This window comes from Rattus norvegicus, chromosome 1 (assembly GCF_036323735.1).
Source record: "Rattus norvegicus strain BN/NHsdMcwi chromosome 1, GRCr8, whole genome shotgun sequence".
Lineage (NCBI taxonomy): Eukaryota > Metazoa > Chordata > Mammalia > Rodentia > Muridae > Rattus > Rattus norvegicus.
The window spans coordinates 241,652,003-241,676,192 of record NC_086019.1 but is presented as its reverse complement, the minus strand read 5'-3'; the positions used below and the strand labels follow the sequence as shown (position 1 = coordinate 241,676,192).

The window sequence follows — 24,190 nt, the reverse complement described above, 5'->3', positions numbered from 1 at the left end:
CCTTTGACCTAAAGGCCTGCATAGCTGGGGGCTCAGGGTTCGTTGCTGACCCTGCATTTATAAGCTCATGTTTAATGCTAATGAATTCTCCTATGTGTTTTAAACACACACTTACTAATCACTTAGCTCTAAACCAGTTTCATACAAGTGAAGATAGTCCTTAAATTCATTTATAGTCACAGTGTAGTGTGTTAGTGTAGGAGAAACATCAGCAGAAAGGGAAACAAACACAGACAAGAGAGGCAAGATGAGAAAGACCCTTACTGGGCAGGGGTTTTTGTTTGTGCAGTGCTGGGGGTGGAACTCAGAGCTTCAGAAATACCTAAAACGCTCGGATGGAGCACTCCCTCACCCTACTCGATTGTTTTTAAAATGCCAGCACCAGGGCACTGACCTTGGGGGGGATTGGGAGTTGGAGGCCTGTACAAGGTAACGCCTGTACTTCAAACACAGAACTTTCATGCCCAACAACAACAAACCCGAAGTAGAATGTTGTTCTTTATTGACCAGCGGGTTCCCCTTCCTCTCCATTTTTTTTCCCTGAAAGCTTAATTTCTTTTCAAACTTTGCTGTTCATCATAACCACCACCGGGGTCTTTGTTTGAAAAGAAGACATTTAGAGGTTTGCATTTCTAACCAGCTTATGTTCGTCCAATGGAGCATTCTGAGTTGCAGGAATATATGAATACATTCTATGAGCTGGAGTCTGACCTTGTCAGTTCAGAGATTTTGCTTTGCCCTAGAAGAATGCCTAAGGGGATGGCTAGCTAGGAAACTGCAGGACAGATGCCTCCTGGAGGGCGGGGCAAACACCATTTACCCTCCACTGTTAAGGAACCTGGCACCCCATTTTTTCTTCAGCAGGAGCAAACTTTGTTTTTATTTTATTGAGAAACTGAGACCAAGTGAACTGTTTAAAGTCATAGAGTTTGCGAGCGAGTTGAACTCAAGTCCTTAGGACTGATTGATGTGTGCAGTGGTCTGACCAGGGTCCTGGTCCTTGCCAGATGCCGGTGCAGGAGACTTTGAACAGCTTCTACTCTCTGACCATTCAGGGACATAGTCTTCTGGAGAACACCCAGGCACTCCTTTAGTGTAGGTCCCAGGCACACAGGGCTGTTCCAGAGAGAGCCCTGCAAGTCCCTAGTGGGCTGGCTCGTGACTCGGCGGGCCGGCCGGGCCGGAGCATTACATAACCTGGAGGCGCCCCTCCTCCGTGGCCGAGCCCCCAGCGCAGAGCGGATCCGGGGACAAGGCCAGTCTGGCAGCAGGGCAGAGTCACCCTCGGGGCTGGCGTCACTGAGAGCCTTGGTTCTCCGGGGCGGGGCGGTGGGATCTCCTCAGTGACAGTGTCCGGCGGGCTCTGCCTGTGGCCCCGGCCCCTACGGCGCCTCCGCCCCGTGCGCACCCCGCCCCTCGGCCGGACCGGACTCCAGGGGCCGTGGGAAGGGGCCGCCGTGCAGGGGGCATGTGGGCTCACCGTCGCCAGCTCTGCAGCTGTCCCCGCGAGGTGAGGACCCATGGGCCCTGGGATGCAGGCGGGCGGGGACCGGAGAGAGGACTGTGGAGCGCTCGCTCGCGGGGTTCCGGCGCTGTCCCGGTGCAGAAAGCTTGGCTCCTGTCCTGTACAACTCCGTGATACAGGTGGCAAGGCATCCAGTAGGGCGGCAGAGCTGAATCTAGACCTCGGGAGGGACCCAGGCGCTCCATTCTACATCTATCCCTGCGCACAGCCCTGTCTAGACCCTAAGTCTGGCCACCTGTTGGGTTTAGAATGGAAACACGTGCCCACATGTCCTGTGTCCTGAGGTGTCTGGCTGGGTTTCTGGGCAGGTGGCTGGAGAGAGTGGCTTTGATCTGTGTCCTGCGGTTTCCAGATGCACATTTCCCAAGCAAGACACATGCCTGCCTTTCCCCCTGGGTTGTCCGAGTTCTTGCCTTTTAACCCTCTCTTACTCCCCCAAACGCGTGTTATCCTTATGTGGTCTCTTCAGAGCACACTAGCCTTCCCGTTTGAAATGAATTCAACTTAATTTCTCCAGTCGCTCCTTACCCTAAAGCAATCCCGTATGTATGTTTAGTGCAAGCTGATGATTCAGCGTTCCGAACCACTCGCTCGCGTTTTGTCTGGACGCTGGTTCGTTCTTCCCAGCTTTGCTGAGAGCTATGTGGGCAATTCCAGCGGCTCTGCTGACCTAGTCCAGAAGGAAAAATCTTCAGGCTTGCCAAGTTCAGGAAGACCCCGTGGCTACAGGTATCCGAACTCACTACCTTTTGAAATCTGCAGCTGCTGACTGTGTAATTTGCCTTCCCCGGAAAAGTCACAGTAAACTACAGTTTATGGCATGCTAGGCACCCGTGATGCCAGGCCTCTGACTGTAGAAAGTATGAGCGTTGGTGGAATCAGTTACTGAGTGACTGGACTCAATCCCTTATCACTCACAGGATCTTAGAATTGAAAGGAGTTTTAAGAGAATCCACCATATTCAAACCCCTAAGCGGAATAGCTTGGGAAGCCCAGAGGACTGTCAAAACTCATATCTTTAAATGAAGACAGGACCAATGTTGAAGTCAGGCTTCCTCTCTGTCTTCCTGGTCAGTGTTCAGGGCATTTTGCCTCTATGCATTTTAACAACTCCTGGCACCACATGGCTAGAATGGCCCAAGCATATAACTTTCCTAACCTTGTTTTTATTCTCATCTGCTTTTAACCTGTGAGAGTTCTGAACTAGATGAGAGGTTGATTCAGTCAAACTGCCTTTGTTGTGTTGGTGTTAGAGGTGGGTCAAGCTGGTATGAGGGTACACAGCTGTGATTCCAGCATGTCAGAGACGGAGGCAGAGGATTCTTGGGAGTTCAAAGTCAGTCTGAGCTACAGAGCGACTATCAGGCTAGTAAAGGCTGCGTTGGAAGACCCTATCTCACAAAACAAGAAACAAACAAAACAAAAACAAACAAAGCAAAAACAAAAGGAAAGAAAGGATGACCGGAAGAGAGGCAAGTGGACAGAAAGAAGGAAGGAAGCAAGGAAGGATCCTCCTGTTTAAGTAATGTTTAAAATTCTTCCCATATCAAGATGAACATACTGATACTTCCCAAATAAACTCCCAGAAAGGTCAAGGGTGAGTTGGAGGAAGGTTCTTCTACTGGATCTCAGAGTCCTGATTCTGGGCTCCCTCTGGTGATAAGTAGCTAGTGATGAAGACATGAACTGAGTGACTTGCAACGCCGAGCGGAGCTGTTGCAAGAAACGTGGCCTGGAGGCTTGTCATGAGTAACTCAGTGATCCGGAACAGAAGTCATGGCTTAAATTTTAAAACTGTGCACTGACTTAGTTAATACCACTGCAGCATATTGCATACATTTTTTTCCCAATTTAATTCAGTGTAACAGTTATTGAGTGCCAAATGTATGCTCGGTGCTTTTCTGAGCATTTGGTAGGTGTTAGTGAACAAAACGAAGGACTTTGGCCCTGAAAGCTCAACTTGAAACTCATTAATCAAAAATGATTCTGTTAGCCGGGTGGAAGAGAATTTCAGTTTTATATTCAGAAGGGAAGCGAATGCCAGTGTTCTGTCTTCAGATCAAGTCATCATGCTGGTCTTATAATCATGGGAAACGAACAACTTTGGGCGTTCATGAACTGACTTGGCTACACGGTCATGTGACTTATTGGTAAACCTGTCACCATGGTAATTTTTCTCTTTGAATTACACACATTCCAGATTTAACATTCTCTCATTCTCTCAGCTGTATTTTCTTCAAACAGCAGAGTTTGCAAGCTTAGGCATGTCTGTTGTTGTTAATAGTGACTTACCGAAATGATCTAAATGGACTTGGCAGTGTTTTGGTCATATAAAGCCACGTCGGAAAACAAAAGTGGTCAGTGCAGTGTTTGGGATGTCTTTTCATTCTTCACTTAATCCTTTGGTTATTTTTAAAGTTATCAAACTGGAGGGTATTTTCTTGTGACTGAGCACCTTTTACACCTACCTAAAAACTCACCCATTGCTCTGGTAATGATTTAAGTGAGAAAAATCAAATTACAGTTGAAGATGTTGGAGGATTTGAGCACAATAAAGATTCCCTGTTTTATGTACCTCTCTCTCTCTCTCTCTCTCTCTCTCTCTCTCTCTCTCTCTCTGTGTATGTGTGTGTGTGTGTGTGTGTGTGTGTGTGTGTGTGTGTGTTTAGAGGGTTTAAGCCTGCACAGGTGAGCTTACCCATGCATCTGTGAGCAGAGGCCAGAGGTTGGTGGTATTGGAATGCCTTTCTCACTCTCTACCTGATCGATTGATTGACTGAGTGATTGATTGATTTGCTTGAAGCAGGTCTTCTCACATGACTTGGAGCTCACTCTCTGGGCTAGACTGACTGGCCAGAAAGCCGAGGGCATCTTCCTGTTTCCACTGCCCATCACCGGGAATAGCAACAAGTGCTGTCACATTCTGCTTTTACTTGGTGTTGGGGACCCCAACTCAAGAGCCTCATGTTTTAGTGGTAAGGGATTTACACACTGAGCCTTCTCCCCAGCTCCCTTGTTTCTATGTTTAATTCCTCCTACATCAAAGGATATTAGGACATCTCATTATCTAACAGGACACTATTTCAAGTGACCTTTATGAAATACTTAGGTAAGGTCATGATTTCTAATGTTTGCTACACTGCTTGTCTCTTACCTTTCTTTTTTTAGACATGGTCTCACTATGTAACCCTGGCTAGCCTATAGACTGGGATAGCCTCAAACTCACAGAGATTCTGCCTGTTGCCTCCCAAGTGCAGGGATTAAAGGTGTGTGTCACCATGCCTGACTGTTTTCTCAATTCACTTACATTTATTCCATCATAGATAGTCCTGGGGGAGTGAATTATTGTCGTCAGATAGAATGTTGCATGCCACCAACTATTCCACAAGCACATTAATTTGTTGAATTAATAGAAACTTATTGGACTACTTAGTAATAACTTGTGTAACTGGTGGTGGGAGGGGCTATAATGACAGAATACACGGCTGAAGGCTGAAGTGGGCTACAGTCTGGCTTTGAAGAAAAGACAGTAAAGGCCTATCAGTGCTACCATGAGAGGCAGAGAGCTTGAGAGTGGAAAGGGAGGAGCCTGTGTGTAGGCTGTGAGGTGTTAAAGGTTGGGGAAGACCTTAACAGGTACATGGATACATCTCCGTGGCTCCATGAAAGGTTAATAGCACAGTTAAGCTTTGTTTCCAATTTCTATGGTAGCATTGAGGATTGAACCCTAAGCCATGCCTGCTGTGCAAACACCCAGTGACTGAACTAGCCTTTAGTCCCACTGTCTTCCTTCTACTTGAAAAAAGTTAACTTGAGAATTTCATACATTGTATTTTGATTATATTCACCCCTCTCCCAACTTCTCCCAGATCTACCACCCATTCTATACCCACCTTTGTGTACACACACACACACACACACACACACACACACACACTTAATCTATGGAGTTCAATTTGTGCTGCCTATTACAGTCTTGAGTATGCTTCCATTTGTTGGAATGGTGGGTAGTCAACCTGGGGACACACCATTGAAGGAAGCCAATTCTCTATCTCTTGACAGCTATCAATTAACAATAGATCCCCAAATGGAAGTTGGACTTCCTGCCCACATCTCCCCTTCTTGTTGAAATTTTGTTAGTTTGATCTTGTGCAGTACTCAGCCCCAGATGGGACATCCATACTGTGCCCCTTCTTCTCTAAAGACCCATAGGATGTCTCAGAAAAGGCAAAAGCAGGGGCAGAAAGATTGTAGGAGCCAAAGAAGGTGGATGACCACCTCCAAGTTATTATAATGTACTACCCGAGGAAATTAGCTTATAAAGAGAAAGGTTTATTTTGGTTTGCAAGTTTTGGAGATTATAGTTCAAGATGGAGTAGAGACACTGATGTGTGTCTTAATGTGGGCACGCATGGCAGCTGTCTGGGAGTGCACGGCAAAGGAAACTGTTCACTGTATAGAAGCAAAAATAAAGAATGGGTAGAGTTTCACAATGCTCCTCAAAACACATTTCTAGTAACCTAGGGATACCCTATAAGACCCTACCTGTCAATTATTCTGGCACCTTCTATTAGTATTACTTTAGAGATCAAACCTTTAACTCATAGACCTTTGTGGGGTTGATCAACAACACAATTATAACAGTCCAAGAAGGTCAGACAAACTAACAAGGCATCAGTGCACAGTCCTTGAAAACAGTAGACGCAAGTTACAAGAGGTCACACAGGTATGACTTCAGATGTTCAGAGAAACAAATTCATGAGTTAAAAATGGGATTGTAATCCAGGAATGGAGGTGTGTGTGCGGGTGGGGGTGGGGTACTGGCAGAGACTGGAAATGGTGCAGGGTTCCTTAGGATGATGCCTTGCACCTTGCAGCTTGATGGTGACGCTGCTTGCAGAGGTTATGATTGTACTAAAGCTAATGGACTGAACACTTCAAAATGGCTACTGTGGAGTCAGGCATGCAGCTTAGTGTTAGAACAGTTGCTTGGCATGACTTGGCGTGACTGAGGCTCTGGGCTCAATCTTTGGCGACATGAGAAAGTGAAAATGGAAGATGATGAAGTTGGAGTTTAAAACATGATCTGACGTTATTTTGATTGGTTAAAACACTTGGTTTGCAAACATGTGTTACAACACAAATCCCCATAACTGGTGTCAATCACCCTGCCTGTGAGAGGCTGCACCTTCGGTCCTAGTGCTGGGGAGTTACAAGTAGCTGGGCCACTGGGCGTCTCTCACCAGCCGATCTTCATACTGGGGGAGTTCTAGACCAGTGAAAGACTTGTCTAAAAAGGATTCAAAGGTACCTGAGAAGTGCCACCCTAACTTGTCTTCTAACCTCCACACCCCCACACATATGCACCTGCACATACATGAACACACACATACAATGAAATATCACAAAGTTTAAACAAGTCAACATGAAACTCTACAACTGAGACATAGAGTGGTCAGCTATCAAATAATAGGGAAGCGGAAGCAGAGTAAAAATATGTAGGACTTTGTACTCAGCTGCTTTTGCTTTTATAATTTCTTTAAGGTTCCGCTTCATTTTTTTTTAAAGAAATAAAAACAAGAAATGTGAATTTGGTTTAACCAACTGCACACAGAACACCAGTCATGACTCCATACACAAAGGCTGGCAAATTAATTTACCTTCACTCCCACAAAAGCTGGAAAGGAAGCTGAAAGGATCATGTCAGCTTTTCTACTTAGTTCTAGCCTGGTTGCTTCCTTTGAGAGCTTCTGTTGTGTCAGATTCTGAGTTTTCTCTGTATATTCCGAGAATAACTCATGTTTTGGCATCTGCATGCGCCTTCCTGTTTATCGGCCTCTCAAGGATACAGAATTATGTACTTAAGATTATATGGGAGCCCTGAACCCAGTCTTCAGACTTCTAAATCACTATAAAAGTCAACAGTGTATTTCCCTCCAAACCCTGGGTGATGACCCCTTATTCCACTTTGGACACAGAACATCAGCATAATATGTTAATTATGCCAACCCTTAAAGCTCACCACCCCAAACCTTCATACGCTGAGACTCTTCAATATATTTTTGAGTGCGGTTTAGCATTTCCTGGATTATCTGCCCTATTACAAACTGAGAGAGCAACTGCTTATTTCGGGGAAAAACTAGTATTGTTTCAGCAACTCCGTTTCACTTGATGAAATGTTTTCCATGGACATGAGATCATATTTATCTATTAAAACCAGCTGCATTTCTCAAAATAGCAATTTCAGCTCTCTAAATCTGGAATTTCAAAAGAGTCATATAGTGGCACACGGAGGAACCCACCAAGATTCAGAAACTTGCTCTCACAAAAAAAAAAAAAAAAAGGCTTTAAGAAAGAGAACCTCGGGTAGACAACTATCACATCCAGTGTTAATGGTTAGGATTCAGTTCTTACAAATGGGGAATTCAAAGCCACAGGTGTAATTAATTGGTATCTCAATGGTTTGTTCTGGTTTGACTCTTGACACCTTTATATCCATGTGTCCATTCAAGTCTCCATGCCAGTGGTACTCAGTGCTGTCTATACATTAAAATCACCAGAAGGGACAAAAATATGAATGTCCCCATCCCCAAATCTTCCCATTACGTAGGGAAGGTAAGGGCATCAGGAGTTTATGAAACTCCTGTGTAACCATGGCCATTGATCATTGATCTAAATATTTAATAATTTTACATTATTTCAAAAAATATTGAAGCAAATAGTTGCTATGATATTTTCTTTTAAAAAAAGATTTTTTTTATTATAGATAAGTACACTATAACTGTCTTCAATCACACCAGAATAGGGCATCAAGAGACCATTGCAGATGGTGGTGAGCCACCATGTGGTTGCTGGGAATTGAACTCAGGACCTCTGGAAGAGCAGTCAGTGCTCTTAACCACTGAGCTATCTCTCTAGCTCCGCTATGATATTTTGTAAGCCTGTCTTTTGGGGGAGCATTTTAAAAATGTCTGATAAAAAACGTAAGTGAAATTTTTCTTTTACTTAAAACATTTTCTTTTTATTATATAGCCCCTTTCCATTATGTGGAGAGCCTTGCTCAGTGGTGGAATGGATTTTCCTCTTCTGTGGAATTCACTAAGCTAATTTTTATATAAGATCCAAACAACAAATTAACTATCCCAATCTGTTTGTCTATTGCTACAAAATGGCTGAAGCTGGATGACCTATAAAGAAAAAAGGGTTTATTCAGGTGACGGTTTTGGAGCCTGAATGTCCAAGATCAGTAGAAATTATTTGTTCAACCTCTGGTAGGCTATGCTGGGCTGCATCGCGTCATGGTGGATGGTATCATGGTCAGACTGCATGTGAGAGGGAGAAGTCTCATAGGGAACTGTCAGGATGCTGAAGAATGGTTATGGGAGAAGGCTAGACCACTCTTTCTGAACTAACTCATCTGACAAGACCAGCATCAATCGTTTCCAAGAGCTCCCAGTGACCTATTTCCTTCTATTAGGTCTACCTCCTGGTGGTTCTGACCCTCTTAATATTGTCATACTGAGGATCCATGGCCTTTGGCGGGGCGATTCTCATTTAACCATGGTACTCACCAAGCTACATAGTCATAGTTTACCAATCAATTACTTGGCCCGCCTTGCTTTTTGTGGCTTTGGTAATTGTTTTTCACACAGGCATAATTTTGAGACTAATACCCTGACCTTTGTCTCTGTAATGATTGCTTCCTCTAAAATATCTTTAAGGTATTTCTTCCTCCTCCTTTCCTTCCCTCCCCTTCCTTTTTGCTCTTTTACAGGGATTTACACTAAGGCTGCTTGCCAAGTCACTGGATAGCCCAGGCTAGGCTCTAACTTCTGACTCAAGCCTTGATTTTCTTAGTGCCAGCATAACGGGTGTCTGTCACTGTGCCTGGCTTTTGTCATCTATTTCTTTAAACTGACTGAGTTGTAAACCTGATTGGTCAAACTTATCTCTGCATACCTCCTCTTTTATTTGACTGCATCAAAATAGGTTTTCGAAATAGAGGACTTTTATGTAAGCAAGATATACTGGGCTCTTATAGGAGAGAAGTTTAAATACTGTCCTGCGTGACTAAACGATCAGTTAATTTTAGATTGTGCTTGTTCTTAGGTTTTACATCTTTGAGAAAATGTGGTGAGCTGATTAACATAGAACCTGGAATATGGACAACAAACAACAGTCAAAATCTTGCTAATGGAGCTACTTAGAACTAACCATGGTGCTAGGGGTGTGCTCAGTGGCAGAATGCTTGCCCAGCGAGTGTGGAGGCTTTGATTCTCAGTACCAAAAGGAAACAAAGAACAACAGCAAAAACAAAACAAAAGAACCATACAACCAAGAATACATTTTTTGTTTCATTGTTTCTTTTTCTTTTTTTAAAGATTTATTTTATTTATATGAGTACACTGTCGCTGTCTTCAGACACACCAGAAGAGGGCATCGGATCCCATTACAGATGGTTGTGAGCCACCATGTGGTTGCTGGGATTTGAACTCAGGACCTCTGGAAGAGCAGACAGTGCTCCTAACCACTGAGCCATCTCTCCAGCCCCTCATTGTTTCTTTTAAGAGAAGATAATGTATGTCTTGGGACTGGTAAGCTGAGTCAGCCAGGCCCTTGGGTCCAGGCCTGATGCTCTGAGTTTGACCCTTGGAACCACATGATCGATTCCGAGAATTGACTCCTAAAGGTTGTCTTCTGACTTCCACAAGTCCCCGCACATGCACAGTGAATAAATAAAATGTAAAAAAGCGGCATCTTCCTGGATCTTGACTGGTGGTTTTGAACAGTCTTTTGCAGATTTCTGGGATCTTGAAGGATCCCTGGGGACTGGGTAGGAGTCTGGCTTCCAACCTTAGGCTTCATTCTGGGGTCCCCTTACAGCCCGTGAAGGAGTGTTATTCAACTTTTCACAGACTCAACTTCTGAGTAAGATGTTTCTTGATCAAGCAATTTCTCAGCTAAAATGAGTTTTTAGCAAGTGGGCTGTGTTTCTACATTTCAGGGTTTTTTTTGTGTGCATCTGTCCAGTTTGGTTGGAATTCTGACGGGTTCTACTTCTAGGTACTAATATGTACCTATGTTGACAAGTGTCAGGGAGACTTCAATATTAGTGACGGTAATTGGGATCCATGGGGAGAGGCACCAGTAGTCAGTTGGATATTCAGGACAATAAGTATAAATTCTGAATGATAAGTATAGAGGTTCTGTCCAAGATAAACGTCTTATGAGAGAGTGTTTATACATAGAAATGAGATGGTTCAAATGTAAAATTCTAGGTAATGGCTAGGTACCCTTCTCTGACATCATGTTAACTTGATGCAAAAGTTTGGTCACCAAGCTCACTTTTAATTTTAATTGAAGTTTAGCGACCAGGTCATACAGTGTGGCCCAGGATGCCCTAGAACTCCGTGTAGCCCTGGTCAGCTTCACACTGCCAATCCAATCCTCATGTTTCTAACTCCTCAGTGAAAGGATTGTGCCCACATAAGTCACCACACTCAAGTCATACTTTATTCTTTCACTTCTCCCATATATATTGCCAAAACATTGGATGCTATCAGGTATGCTAATGTGTGTATATATGGACAGTAACATGATGGGGTCAAAGGCAAGGAAATTTCTTTGAAAACCCTGAACTCTCTCTAGGACCCCTTCTCAATGTTCATTGATGTGCAGAATGCTAGATTGAGACACAGGCACGGACATTGTCGCATTGTTGCATTTCAGCTTTCATATAAAATGATATTAAGTAATAGTATGGTTTATCCATTGCCCCTGTGTCTCTAAACTCACATGGTGTCTGCTGGGATTGGGTGTGGTCCCACAGGGTCCTGGGCTAGGTCCCCATTCTCTGTGTGTCAATTATGTTTCATACCAGACACATTGGTATTTACCGACTGCTTGAAATTTAGTCGTAAGGCTCACCAGTCACCACTGCATTAACTTAGAAACACGTGGAGAATGAGCTGGATATTATGGTGTGTGCCTTTAATTCCAGCACTCAGGAGGCAGAGGCAGAAGATGTCCCTGAGTTTAGAGGCCATCTCGGTCTACACAGTGAGTCCCAGGCCAGTGAGAGCTCCACAGTGAAGCCCCGCCTCAAAATCAGAAATAAAACAAGAATTTATGCATACTTTAGAAAAAGCCTAACCACCGAGGTAAAGAATAAGGCCTATCAGTAAGACAGTTACACAGAGCAGCTAACTTAGTAGTTGCAGTGGCTCACTCGTAAAGGACTGACCACGGTGGCATTCCTTTCCTTCCTTTTCACTTCTTTAGGCTGGTACCTCTATCTTCCCCATTCAGAAAAAGATATGATTCAGACAACTCTATATTCTAATTTTTTAGAGATGAAGTTGAGGTGAAAACTCAATGTTCTAGTAAAATATTATGATCCACTCTTCAAATAGCTGGATGAACTTATCTCCTAGCTGGGCAGATGCCTCCTGCCTCCCCGGCAAGCTCCAGGCTACTTGCTCATGTTGATGGACCGCAGGCCTCTACCTTAGGAACAACAGGGTTTAGCAACCTGCATGACTCATCACCAGCCGTGTGTGGGTGTTCAGGGCCCAAGGCACTTCACATAGCCTTTTGGGTCAAACCACTAAGGACATGTCAGAGGGAAATATTCTAGACATGCAGGGTAGCGGGTACAAAGGCACTGGGCTGGAAAAGCACATGCTGAGTGAAAGTGCATCTAGTTCTTCAAAGTCATGCTGTAAGGGTCACATGGAGTGCACATAGCTAGGGTCCCAGGCAACAGGCAGGACCCTGGTTAGGGTCTTGTATATCATATGATCTTTCAATTTTGCTTTGGTAGTTTGTTTGTTTGCTTGGTTTTCTTCTTTCTCCCCTTCCTTCCTTCCTTCCTTCCTTCCTTCCTTCCTTCCTTCCTTCCTTCCTTCATTCTTTCCTTCCTTCCTTCATTCTTTCCTTCCTTCCTTCTTGTCTGTCTTTCTTTTCTTCTTATTTTTCTTATTCTTTCCTCCTCCTCGTCCTCCTCATCCTCGTCCTCGTCCTCTTCCTTCTTTTTCTTCTTTGACAGGATCTTTCTACTTTCCTGAACTTTCTGCTGTCACTATGTAAGCCAGGTTGCCCTTGAACCTTCAGTGGTCCATCTGCCACTGCTTCCTGATTCCTAGGATTAAAGATGTGCACCATCATTTCCAGCTTCTTTGGTTGTTTCGTAAAAGATGTGGAGTGAAAAGATTAGCTCATGCTCCAGACAGATAATGCTGAATGAGGGTTTTGGAGATGCTCATTAGGGTGATGAAGTATGTGTCTGTTGAACCTGGGCAGAGGAGAACTAAGGTTAATGATTGACAGTAACACTTCTCTTTATATTCTTGGTGCTCAGTGTTCTGCAGGGCATTTAGTAGAGACAACAACAGACAGCTTGATATTCTGAGCAAGGAAGCCAAATTTTGAGCACCATGTACTAATACAGTCGGTTGAAATCACATGCCTGGTTGTGATTAGCTGGGGAAATTGCAAGAGAGAACAGAAGAAAATAGCAAGGCTGTGTCGCTAATGCACCTAGCCATGTCCTGGCCATTATACTTTAAAGAAAGTTCTCAGTCTGGCCATATGTTGACTCTTCCCACTGGACCAAGACAGGGTGCAGAGAACTTATCTTATTCATACTGTCACTGTAGAACTTTGGAGGGAATTTTTTGTAGATATGTGCCATGTCTATGTAATGAATAGTGTCATCCTATGGATAATTTCCGTGGTGGTTCCTACTTAACCAGCTTTATTAACTGCCATGGTATGTGCAATGGCTTGAATATGGCTTGTCCTGAAAACCAATGCAGAAGTCGTTCCTCTTATGAGATACAAAGGAGTGGACCACATTGGATCTCTAGGAGGTGTTAGCATTCTGCCTTTATGAAGTGGTCAGTCTATCATGTAATTAATAAATTAATGGATGCAAAGGTCATCTCTAGGATGGGTCTGCTATATAATTCATCTATGTCTCTTACCATATTTCATCTTTATCATATGACACTTTTAACTCCTTTAGGGCTTTGCCACCAAGGAAGCCATCACCAAATGAAGTTCTCTGACCTTAGACCAAAGCTGTGCGTCAAATAAGACTTCTTTTCTTTATAACTCTCTTAGTCTGTGACACTGTCTTACCACAACAGAAAACAGACTTAGTTCCTTGACTTATGGCTAAATGTTAAATATCTCTGTTGAATAAATAAAATAACATATCATGAGTGGTCAGAAGAAGAGACTTCAGCACAAGAAAGGGAGAAGCATGACTCTGTAAGGAGGAAGGATAAATAGGAGAGACTCCTGTCATGGAATCCAGGAGAGCAGTTTCAAAACGTAGAAAGACAGGTGCGTCACTACAGAAATGCCAACTGGTAAAGAATACAGATTAACCAGTGGATATGAAGGGTCATTGGTAGTAAAGCCAAACCAGCTTGAGTGGCATTTAGGGGAGGCAGAAAACGAAGACTGTTCTATAGAGGTGGGAGGGTGACAGGGCAGGGAGAGGCTGTGTACAGCTACGAAAGAGGCTAGGCTCCAGAAGGGAAGAAAATGACTTATGGTAGTGGGAGAGGAACCGTATTAACAAGTTGCAGCATTATGAACATTGAGAACCACTGCTTTAAGGAGACAAAAGGGAGAACAGGGCCAGCTAGTTGGATGGGTAAAAGAGTGGTGAGGAAGGGATTTATGAACTTAAGCAAGTTGAAACTCAAATACAGTGGGAATTACCTAGCTTGAAAGCTGAGAATGAAAGGTCTGAGAGGGATACTCCATGCTCACAATCCTAGATTTCAGAAGGGTTGTTGTCTGTGACAATTGGTCAATAGTACGACTTACAAATACACACCTGGGACAGTCTGCAGATAAAGCTTGTGGGACACGGCTAAGTTGTGACTTCAGAGATATAGGACGGATGATAACTGGAGTCTTTCTGTCATTGAAGGATGATTCTTGGTAACCCTCAAGGACGGTCTGGACTGAGGAATGCTGTAATTCAGTCATGTATAGCTCTCAGGAAGGATGGACAGATTAGCGAGTCTCTCGTTGAACAGTTCAGTAACTTGCATCTTGGCCTCTAATCTTTGAAGATCTGGAAGTATTGACTTGACAAAGCAACACATTGCACGAGTAACTTGGGGTGCTTTAGTCAAACATCGTTATTCTAAGAGATTATATTCTGACGAAATCTCCTGTCTTTTCTCTTCGCCATACTTTTTTTTTCTCCTGAAAATGTGCAACATGATGCTCTCTGGGTAGAGAGAGGCAGCTGAAGACCATCTAATTTCCAGCTGTGGGGCTGTTATGACATGTGGAGACAGGGGTCATGGGAGAAGGGCCAGAAGCTTCAGTGTCACGCAGTGTGGTGTCCTCCGCTTCTATAGTTAGCCGTGTGGTGGGAAATCAGAAGTATGTGTTTCATTTGTACAGCTGGACATACTACAATTTCCCTTTCTGCTCTTCTCAGGGACTCTGATATATTAGAGTTAAGTTTGAGCTAACTGTGAGCCATCCCACATGAGTGGCTGTGGAGAAGACATATAGGTACAGACTGTGGACCGGGTCTGACATCTGCCTGAGTGACATGAACAGAAAATTTGTCAATGGGATGTTTAGGGATGAAAATAGTATACACCTGGGCTTGGCCTACTTTCCATTCCCTCAGGTGTCAGGAAATCCAGGAGAAAGTCTGGGCTTGTCAACCATGTGTATGTGTGTGTATGTCTCTCTCTGAGTGTGTATATATTTGTGTATGTGTGTGTATGTTTGTGTGTCTGTATGTATTTGTGTGTATGTTCCATGTGAGCAATATATGTGGGTATGTATGGAGTGAATGTGTATGAGTCTGTGTTTGTATGTGTGTCTACATGTGTATGTGAGAGGGAATTAGTGTGAATGCTTTTAAAACACTTGATGCTTTTCTTGGCTTTGTTCCTTTAATCTCCTCAAATATGAACTTTTCCATGTCAATGCTTTTGTAGTAGAAGAGAGATTTAAAATTGGTTAAATATTTGCCTGTTCATTTTTTAATAATTTTTTAATTTTTGAGACTATAATCACATCATTTGTTTTTCCTCCTTTCCTTTTCCTGCCTCTATATATATACCTAGTATGTAAACATGACCTTTTCTGCCCACATAACAGTATTTGTATTGTTTTTTTTCTGGGTTGACCATTTGGTACTGGATACCCAACTGATGACTCTTCTCTGGAGAAGGCTATTTCTCTTGCTCTCAGGACTCCTTTGCTGCCTCTATGTCTAGGGTTGAGGACTTGTGTCCTTACCGTCCTTTGTGGGTGGGTTCTCTCCTTTTTGAACTTTATAAAGACGTCACTTGTAACTGAGACTTAGTGACAGAGGAGCCATCAATGAGGTATGAAGTTAGGAAATGAAGAACAGCTGGTTTGTTGTTGCAGATTGCTTTAAGTGACATTGCAATAGGAATCGGCTCTATATTTGGTTTATATTCTTAAGATTGTCTTTCTGAAACAATAACTAGGCCAAAGGTCTTACCTGTTTTCCTTCCGTCTAGATGACCATTTGGTGCACAAGTGACTTTAACTGATGAAAACCATACATTAATAGTGTCGTGGTTGAACTATGCTTTTTTCATGTTCATGTTTTTATATTACTGAAAAGTTGAATTATTCTGATACTATATAATCTACCTCTCATCTCCCTTGTTTTTATAATAAAAAATGTTTTGTGGGTTTTTTAATGGCTCAGTGTGCTCTAGACTTTAAGAAAATATGGTCCATATCCACTTCTTACCATTAATCTTTCAAATTCTAGGGAGAAGCTAAAATTGTGTCTTGACTCACCCTTCCTTTAGTGTGAGTTCCTTCTGGGGCTCTGGGCCTATGATCGCAGACTCCCCGGAGGCCTGCCTCACAGACACATCTGCTTTTCATTCATTGCCTTGGCTCTCACGCTGGGTCACTTGCTATATTCTGAAACCATTTGTGAGTAATTTGATGGGAAAAGGGAAGTGGGGAGATTCCAAGTTTTTTGCTAACCTAGTATGTATCCAGGATATTTGTTTTGGAGCTGTGGTGGGGGCTAAAACTTTCATTTGCATGACTTGACATCCCATATAATCCCTTCAGCACTTCCTGGTGTGCCTCACTAATTCTTCCTATATCCCCACCTCAAGAAATGTTGATGACAAAGTTTTCTTACAATGGAAAATCAGCCATATAGGTCCTGCCACTATTCCTAGGTAACTGAGTGCACATGCTTGTGAGGCCAGAGGGCAGCCTCAACTGTCTTTCCTCAAAGATCTCTACCTTGCTTTTTGAGACAGGACCTCTCATGTCCTGGGGATGGTGAAGTGGGTTAGCCAGTGAGAATCAGGAATGAACTATTTCCTCCTCCCCACTGCTAGCTTTTTGTTGATTAAAATGTGAGTTCTAGGGACCCAGCTTGGTCCCTGGTACTCACAGGCAAGCACTTTATTTCCTGAGTTATCTCTACAGCTCCCTAAATAGATTTTTTTATAAAAATCATACTTGGGGGCCACAACGCATATAGTGTGACACCACTCATCTTTTAAATACCCAATGCGTCAGATATGGCAAAAGAAAAGGCATGGGGCCACACCTGCCAAGAAGGGGCACAGTGACATGGACCACAAAGCATAACCGGGACATGGGGAGGTGGCAAAGAAACACTGTGCTTTATGACTCTGTTCTACGCAAGTAGAGAATGGAATCTAAGGAAGTTTAAAGTCTAAAGTGCCCGGGCGGGGCTTTCTACAACAGGGTACTGGTAGGATCAACACAATAAACTTAGGGGTGTGGACCTACACGCAGTACACTTCTATGAGCTCCTTGTAGGAAATTGGGGACAAAAAGTATAGGTGGTTTTATTTGTCTTCTTCAGTGAATGGGAATTCTGCTGGGCTGTAGAGGGAGGTCACGTTAAACAGTGTTCAGAGAGGTGGCTCATATGGACTAGCTGTCTCTGGTATTCCTACTTCAGTCTTCCATGCCCTGGAAGGTTTTCATGTTTCTAGCAAATCTGTAGTAAGGGTGCGGATATTTGTCACTTGGGCTCCTATGCCAAGAGCTTTTTGAGATATGCGCTTGGAATGCATGCATTCTGCCAGCCGAAGACTCACTCCTTAGTGTGGGGGACTTCCCACCATAGAGAGATGAGAAGCACGGAAATTATATACGCTACAGGAATGGCCTTTGGGTACCCATGTGCCCCGATTCCTTGGAATCGCTGCCAAGCTTCTATTGGGCCAAATACCTAGTGTATGTCTTTACATCTCCACAAAGCTCGGGGGGAGGGGCACTATTACAACGTTTCTCCAGAAACTTGTGTTTAAATCCTACCCAGTATCAAAAGTAAAACTGACAACACATTTAGGTGAATCCATCTTAATCGGCTTTGTCTGGGACTCTAGAGTCAGACAGAATCTCATTCCATAAAACAGAATGTGCGGTCGGTTGAACCAGCCACTGAGGATGGCTTTCTATAGAAAGCAGAACCAGAGCCAAGTGCAATGTGGTTGTTTGAATGTTACACCTGCACGTGTTTGCTTATTGATTTGAGTCCAGGGTCAAACCCTCACAGGCTTATCAATCACCAAGGTATGGTTCTGTCCCTGACTCTTTTTGCAGACATCTTGCTTTGATTTCCAGGCTGGGTTCAAACTCAAGTTCCCCCTGCGTGTATGACCAAATATTGGGACTACAAACATGCATGCCTCTGTACTTGGCTCAGAATTACTTCTTTTTTTACATATCAAAGCTGAGTGATTTCCTTTTGTGAGTTTAAAAAAAATAGAGTCACAAGAACAACTTAGTTTTATACTGATGTGGAACTTGAGGACCAGTGATTCCGTCTGGCTTTGGCTGGTTGGGTCTTGTGCTGAGTTGATGCAGGCCAATGTTTTCCTGCACTTTTGTTTACCCCTTCACAATGTAATGGTATTTGGAGTTGTTGGGAGGTGGCTTTTGGAAGTGACTCAGTTTAGACAAGGCCATGGAGTAGAGAGTCTAAACTAAGATTAATGCCCTTATGAGGGGGGAGGGAGAAATATCGCTTCTCACTGAGCAAGTGCATTCACTGAGGAGACAGGAGCATATAGAGAAGGCAAGCTAGGATGAGAGCTCTACCAGAGCCTCTGTGCTGGTCTCTGATTCACACTTCTCCCCTCAACCTCCAGAATGATAGAGAGTAAGATCTGCCACTTGAGTCACCACCTCTGGTACTTTTTTGTGACTGCCTGAGCAGACAGCTAGAGCTGCAGTCCTTCTGAGGGGTCACTTTTTAATTCTTTGACCTTAGTGATGCTTGCCCCAGTGCTTCTTTACCTTTCTGGCTAAATGGTCTCAATTTCCACACATTTCCCTCAAACCTCCCTTAGAAACACGAGCTGCTGAAAGCCCTGATTCTCCCCTCTTCTTCGCCCATCCTGAGGGTGCCTGCTCCTGCATGTGTGTAGCCCTTGGACCAAGGCCTCTCTTGGCACTTGTCAGAAGTGTAGATCTCAGGCTCTATCCAAAGATGCCAATTCTGAGATTTCTGTCTTAGGGTTTTACTGCTGCGAACAGACACTATGACCAAGGCAACTCTTATAAGGACAACATTTAAGTGGTGCTGGCTTACAGGTTCAGAGGTTCAGTCCAGTATCATCGAGGCAGGGTCATGGCAGCATCTAGGCAGGCATGGTGCAGGAGGGGCTGAGAGTTCTACATCTTCATTTGAAGGCTGCTAGCAGAATACTGGTTTCCAGGCAGCTAGGAGGAGGGTCTTAAGCCTAAGCCCACAGTGACACACCTACTGCAACAAGGCCACATCTCCTAATAATGCCACTTACCTTGGTCAAGCATATACAAACCATCACAGTGTCCTTTAGTTAATGTCAAACAAGCCCTGTTCTTTAGGATTTCTGTGACCAGCCATGCTCTAACCTCCAGATCTTTTGTTGTTACTGTAACAAAATACTCAGAACTGGAAGATTTATAAGGGAAGTGGCATACCATTGGGTTATGTTACCCAGGTTACCTCAGGAAAGGATACCTCAGGCTGCAGTACAACAGAGCAGAAAGGCAAGAAGAAGAAGGAGATTGAAAAGTGCATGGGCGGCCTTATCTTATACAAACCTCTTCTATGATAACTAATGTAGTTTTTGGGACTTAATCAACTCCCATGACATGAGAATTAACCCCTTATGAAGGTTGTGACCTAATTATCTTCCACCAGGTTTCATATTATAATGGCACCAACTGCCAATACTGTAGCACCATTTTCCAAGTTCTTAGCACATGAACCTTTTAGAGACAAGTCATAGCATCTGGATCCCATCTTCCTCTTGGGATCTAGTCCAGTTTATCTGAAGACCAGAGTCTTCTGATGGTCTACTTTTAAAATCAGATTTATCATAATTTATTCATAAAGGAAAGATTGGGAAATCATGCTTCTGATCCAGAGCCAGGGGACTGATTTTGGTGAAAGGCCTTGTTGGCAGATTTCTAAACTCAAAGGAGTTCCTGTACCTGCCTACAAGAATCCTACAATACTTTCTAACTCTACGTAAAGGTGCCCACAGAGCAAGTTCTCAGCCCCACAGGTTAACACATATCCACTGTCGTCGTATGGCGTTATCCTGGCGAGATGGGATCAAGAGTCTACTCACCCCATAGAGGAAAACAACACAAATCAAAGTACAGATACCATCAAAGCCCCATTAGTGAAGCAATGAGTATTTATTTTAGGGGGCTGTTACTTACAGAATAATAGGTAGAAGGGTTTCAAACAGGAGCAGAAATGACTCAGACAGTTGCTTCACCAAAAGCCCAACCTAGCATGAGTGACAACAGTTCATAAAAGCTGGAAACCTGCATCATAATGTACAGCCTGCAGGGGTTCAACAGTTTGAAGCATCCTTTCCAAGTAGTCCAGTTGGTCTGAGTATCTTCCAGGCAGCTTGGCTGGTCTCTGACCACCACCACCACAACCCACCCACCCAGGTAGCTTGATCGATATTTTGCTTCTTTCAGGTGTCTCCATTGGTCTCTTCTAGGCATTTCAGTCTACCTGAGAGTATGGCAGCAGTCTTTATAGTTTATATACCGGAAGAAGGAGTCTAGTGAATCTGGTTAGTTTCATGGATTTCCTAAAACCCTTGAGTTGTTTACTTCCAGAGCTTAACAAGCTTCCCAGCAGAATGGAAAACTTTGCCTCCTATGAGAACATCCTTTTGTTCCACTTCCTTTGTATCATCTGGTATCTTCAGTTTCCCTCCAAGATGGAAATGTTAAACTCAGAGGAAACTGCTACACAAGGGATGTATGCCCTTCCTTTGCGTTCAGCTTGGTACCTATGCTTTGAGCAGTCTGGCTGCAAATCAGAGAGTCCAAAGAGTCTTGCCTTTGCTTGTGTGCTAGAACAAGCCACAGGACTTGTCACAGAACTTTTGACTATGTGAAGAGTTCACTCCGAAGGATACAGTAGAGGATCCATTTGAAAAGCTAGGGTAGGGTGTAGTCAGGAGCTCAGGAAGAGCAGCCATGTCCCGGGGAGATGTGGGGTAGCACACTCTACTGGTGTGTGGATGCGCTTTTGTGTCTTCTCCTCCTTGGATGCTGTCTTTCTACAGTGTTATAGAGGCATGATTACTTAGGCAGGCCAATTGAATCATTAGTCTCTGATCGTTAAGTCATTCTTCAGACTCTCTCTTTCCAAGGTTAAGGGTGGAGTGTCAAAGCATATAGCAAACTTCCAATCACATGGCTAATTCTTCTGGCAACCAGTTTCATTTGGAGGCCTCCCAGGGATCCCCAACCAACAGTCACTTCATTAGTATGCAAGAACCTATGGTTTCCAAGATCTTTGTTTTCTTAAAATTTTAAGTGTTTTAATAGCGGTGTGCCAGGAAACCAGGACAGGGACCAAGTATAGTTTTCTTATTATGTCAAGAGCAGATTCAGACTCTTACGTATTCCTTATCAGCATCCACCTCTAGAGTCTTTTTATGTTTTAAAACTGAAACTCCACACACTGGCCCCATTCCATTCTCCCTACCCCCACCCCACAGCTTCTGGCTACCTCTGTTTTACTTCCTGTATGTACGACTTTGACTGTTCCAGACACACCTCCTCCCTGGAATCATGCAGCATTTTCCACTTAGCCTCATCCTCTGCACTTCATTTGTTTTGAAGCATCATGCCAGCATTTCCTTCTCTTTAAAGCTGGGCACATGGTGTGTAGAGAACACATTCTGTCCACCCATTCACCTGTCAATAGACATTTGGGTTGGTCATTCCCCTTTGCTCTAACAGGACCACTTTCACATGGCCCAGCCTGCATCTTATTTATGCTGCTCGACTTTGAGCATGTTAAGGCTAGCCTCAGATGCCCCGGTACTTGAGGACCGGCTGCCATGTGCTTCTCTGATCAGCGAAGCAGAGCCAGGGCTCCCTGGCAGTAGATTAGACCATTGACACGCAGATCAGCTCACCACACCTGCCTCTCTGCTGCCTTGCACACCTCCACTGCTTCTCTATCTTCAGCACGAAGAAGACCTCTCCTCTCCTGTTTGTTCTTTGACTAAGACTTGTCAGGTCACCTTAGCTGACCTTAAGAGGAAGGGAAGCGTGCTTCCTGTTATGTGAAACTGCCTGCTCTGTAGTTTTCCAATAAGTTTTAAAGCCCACAGCAAATGCTTGTCTCAGCGGGAACAGTGCCCATGATACAGCGATTTGAAGGGGAAAAGGGCACAGCAAATATTTTCATGGTGCTAATTACTACCTTGAAAAGAGTAAAGACTGTCCCATTAATAATATAATTCAGATTTTCTTGTAGCCACTAGGCTAGATCATGTGTAGGCTGAGCAGGGGGATTAGAAAGTTTTGTTTTATTTTTTTTCCCTAGGGAGTTTGACAGACCAAGTATCAGGTTATTTTATAACCAGTTAATTGACTCTATAATATTTACCATTTTAATCAATCTTCCATGTCATTTTCTGGAATGTGTGTTTGCTTTTGTTACTGTGGTTGAGATATAATTCTGGCTGGCTCTGAGGACCACGAGTGTGAAGCTCCCTGAGCCTAGGCTGTGAGGAATTGTGTGGCATGGTGCCCATGATGCTTTTGTTCAGATAAAGGAGGAAGTGAGAGCTGATGACTGGTTTCAGGAAAGGAGTTGATAAAGAAAATCAGTTCAGTATTGGAATGGAGACGTCATGTTTGTCTGTGTTTTTTCATCATTTTACACCTAAGCAACAATGCCTCTGCTTTTTTTCTCCTCAGTATTTCTTCTCTGGGTTCAGATTTCTCAGCCTTTCCATGCAGAAGTGACTGATACCTGTAGGGTTTGGCTCTCTGTCTCCTCCTTTGCTTGCTTCCAGCTTTCTGACACAGTGGCTTATCCAGCTCCACGACTTTTCTCGGTCATCCTGTTCCTTCCCTTTACAGTAGTCCTGGCTAGCACAGGTCTTAGTGATTCAGATGTGGTGAAGACAGTGTAAACGCCATTGACAGCATTCTTGCCAATCTTACTGTGTAGTCTTGCCCATCAGTTTCAGAGGGTCTTGAACTTATGAAACTGTTTGAAACTTATGAAAATGTTTGACTTATGTGATGGTTAATGATATTTGAAAACTTGCAAAATCTAAAATCACCTGAGAGATGGGCCTCTCAGCTCATCAGGGGGAGATTGTCTTGATTATGTTAATTAGAATAGGAAGACCAGCCACTGTAGGTGGCACCATTCCCTAAGCAGGAGATCCTTACCAGCCTGGTTCTGGTGAGCTGAGCACTGCCCTGCACTCATCACCCTCTTCCAACTGTGGACACAACGTGATCATCTACTTTAAGATCCTGTTGCTTTGGTTTCTCCACCAGAATGGACTGTAACTTAGAATTGTGAACTGAACCAAACCCTTTCTCCCTTAAGTTGTTTTTGTCAGAGTGTTTTGACACAGCAACAGAAAATAAATTAAGACAACTTATGACTATTTTTAAACTTTGAAATTTTGTTAAAGTGATATATATTTGGTACAAGCCATAGGTTCAAATTTTGAATTTTATTCTTGTTCTAGGCTAGCAATATTCAGTAAGATATTCTTTCTCTAGACAGTGAGACACAGCTCTCAGTCAGCCACCTGATCATGAGGGAGAGTAAACCGTACTCCACTGTGTGCTGGGTTTCTGTTACTGACACGCACAGTACCTATATATATGTACATAGGCGACATTGAACACTTGATTATGAAGTAGGCTGAATCGCTAGATTATTTTGCCCAGCTGTAGGCTAAACATTCTGAGTATGAGGTAGTCTAAACTAAGCCATGCTATTTCATAAGTTAGGTATATTAGAGCTTTTTTGATATTATTTGATCTCCATCCATCTTCCCCACCCCTGCCTTCCTTTTCTTTCTCCTCCTTCCTGTCTTTGCATCTCCCTCTGCATACTAGGAAAGAATTTTGCCACTGAACTACACCTCCAGCCCGTTGACTTAAGGATATTTTCAAAACGTGTGGGTTTATAGTCTCACATGTGGAGAAACACATGTTTCTAGACCTGACTGGCCTCTGGGTTGTTTTTAACTCACTACCTATGACAAGTAGTCTAGTTGCTATGTAAATTTAGGAATGCACATAGACATGTTCTTACTAGACGTTTTCTGTTCCCTTCACCCTATGATGTAC

General features: G+C 43.5%; 1 protein-coding gene across 2 annotated transcripts in view; it reads left to right on the top strand.

Moving 5' to 3' along the window:
- Nucleotides 1-1,371: 1,371 nt before the first annotated feature.
- Slc16a12 (solute carrier family 16, member 12) overlaps nt 1,372-24,190 on the top strand; it is a 77,657-nt gene continuing 54,838 nt past the window's right edge. The window contains exon 1 of one of the 2 annotated variants that reach the window (XM_017589301.3): nt 1,372-1,510. The gene's annotated coding sequence lies outside the window, so the exon portion shown is untranslated. Of the gene's footprint in view, nt 1,511-2,114; nt 2,255-24,190 lie in introns of those variants that run through there. The other variant, XM_017589300.3, reaches the window with a different exon arrangement.